The sequence below is a fragment of the Octopus bimaculoides genome, chromosome 14, assembly GCF_001194135.2.
Source record: "Octopus bimaculoides isolate UCB-OBI-ISO-001 chromosome 14, ASM119413v2, whole genome shotgun sequence".
Lineage (NCBI taxonomy): Eukaryota > Metazoa > Mollusca > Cephalopoda > Octopoda > Octopodidae > Octopus > Octopus bimaculoides.
The window spans coordinates 1,757,026-1,759,763 of NC_068994.1; positions in this window are offsets into that span (position 1 = coordinate 1,757,026).

Sequence of the window (2,738 nt, forward strand, 5' to 3'; positions counted from 1 at the left end):
CATTTTCCTAAAAGTTACGAGAGAAGTCTTGTTCCTACCCTCTTGGAAAATATTTTCCCCTCAAATTTCTTTATAATCGTAATATATGCCATTTGAAAGGCATTTCTATAAAATTTCGTTGAAAAAAAATCCCATTTCCTAAAAGTTATGAGAGAAGTCTTGTTCCTAACCCTCTTGGAAAAGATTTTCCCACAAATTTCTTTATAATCGTAATGTATGGCGTTTGAAAGGTGACACATGGCCAACAATTTCGTGGTGTTTGAGTTGGTTAGGGGTAGCTGATTACATTGACCCCAGTGCTCAATTGGTACTTAATTTATCAACTCTGAGAGAAGGAACGTTAAAATTGACCTCAGCAGAATTTGAACCCAGAATGTGGATACAGGTATAATACCTAGAAGTAATGATTCAGTCAACGTACCACCTCATACGGTGTAAACGCCACGTAAAAAGCACTCGTTTTGGGGTTATGTAAAAAGTTCTTGTTTCAGGGCCACATCATAGCGTTTGTGCCGGTACCATGTAAAAAGCTTTTCTGTGAGAGCCACATAGAAGCACCCATTCCAGGACCATGTTAAATTACCCACACTGGTGCTATGTAAAAAGCACATGTACTGGTGCCACTTGAAAGCACTTGTTCGTATGTCACTTAAAACAACCCTGCAAGTGCCACATAAAGGCACCTGTGTTGGTGCCACATATAAAGCACTCATCCAGTGCCATGTAATAAGCATCCAGCCCACTCTGTAAAGTGGTTGCCTTTAGGAAGAGCATCCAACTGTAGAAAGCATGACAAAGCAGACAATTGGAGCTGAGGCAGCTCTCCAGCTTGTCAACCCTTGTCAATCCATCCAACCCATGCCAACATGGAAAACAGATTTTAAATAACGACGACAACACAGATGGTGATGAGGAGGAGGAAGAGGAATCGACATGTACTGTATTATTGATTCATTTCAACTAATCTTATCGATTGCTTTTGCACCTGGTGTTAGATAACCAGATATTAGGTAACAGCATGGTTAAGTAATACCACATGCTCTTCAGAGATGGTAGGAGAACTTGCTACCTCCAAAGAACATTGTATTTACCCAGCTGCCCTGTTATCTAATATCCGGTGCATACCTGATTGGTAAGATTAGCAGTAATGATGCTATAATTCTGTAGACTTTTTTGTTCTCTTTTATTGCAACTTATTTGGATATCCCAAGTATGTTGATACCTTGATATCTATCATCTATCAATATGTAGATATTTACAATATATCAATATCTAGATATCCATAGTAAGTAAATATCTAGATATTTCCAGTATGTCGATACTAGGTTTGACCAGTAGGTCAATATCTGGATATCTCCAGTATGTCGATATCGAAATATCTATAGTCAGTCAATATGTAGACATCTCCAGTATGTCGATATCTGTGTAGAATAGAAGTTCATAATGTGCAAGTAAGTACAAAGACAAAACCCATCCTGACATACCTCCATGAAAGGGTAGGCTCACACACTCCCCCACATGTACACGTACGTACACGTACACACAACTAATTCTGCTTATGTAAGCATAAACAGATGCAAATAGTTTTATGTTGCTACATGTGTGTGTAAAAGTGCATGTGTATATCACCATCATCATCATCATCATCACCATCATCATCATCCGTTAATGTCCATTGTCCATGCTGGCATGGCTTGGACAGTTTGACCAGAGCTGGCAAGCCTGGAGCCTGCACCAGACTGATTTGTCATGGTTTCTACAGTTCGATGCCCTTCCTAACAATAACCACTTTGCAGAGTGTGATGGGGGCTTCTAACATGGCACCAGCACAAACACTTTGACATGGTACCAACATGAAAACTTTTATGTGGTGCCAGCATGAGTGCTTTTTATCTGAAGTGTACAATGTTCCTAATGGTTAGTGATGGTCTTCCTCAATCACATGTGGACAGCCTTCATATCTAATATATATATATATTATATATATTTCATATATGTATATATATATATATATACATACACACACATGCATAAATCGTCCTAAAAGTCCATAAATCAGGAGAAAGATGCACTCATACACCTGTCAATAGAGTGCATCACCATATTGCATTCCATATTGGCTACTTCTGATGAGCATAGGGTTATATAATCAGGTTGCAACCTAACACTCCACATTTGACAATGAACTTTGAGGCAAGTGTAAACAAATCAAAATCGCTGACGTGGCCGATGACAGAACTGCCTGATTGGCACTCGTGCCAGTGGAATGTTAAAAGCACATCGGAGCGTGACCGTTGCCAGGCCCACAGATTGGCTCCTGGTGCCGGTGGCACGTGAAAAGCACCCTTTAAGTGTGATCATTGCTAGCATCGCTTTACCAGCACATGCGCTGGTGGCATGTGAGAAACAACATTCAAGCATGGCCGTTACCAGTGCCGCTGGACTGGCTCCTGTGCAGGTAGCACGTAAAAACACCTTTTGAGTGTGGCCGTTGCCAGTACTGCCTGACTGGCCCTCGTGCTGGTGGCACATAAAAGCACCCACTGCACTCTCGGAGTGATTGGTATTAGGAAGGGCATCCAGCTGTAGAAACTTTTCCAGACCAGATTGAGCCTGGTGCAGCCTCTGGCTCACAAGTCCTCAGTCAAACCGTCCAACTCAAGCCAGCATGGAAAGTGGATGTAAAATGATGATGATGATGATGTACCCCTAGTGCAAAACCGATTGGTAAGATCAGC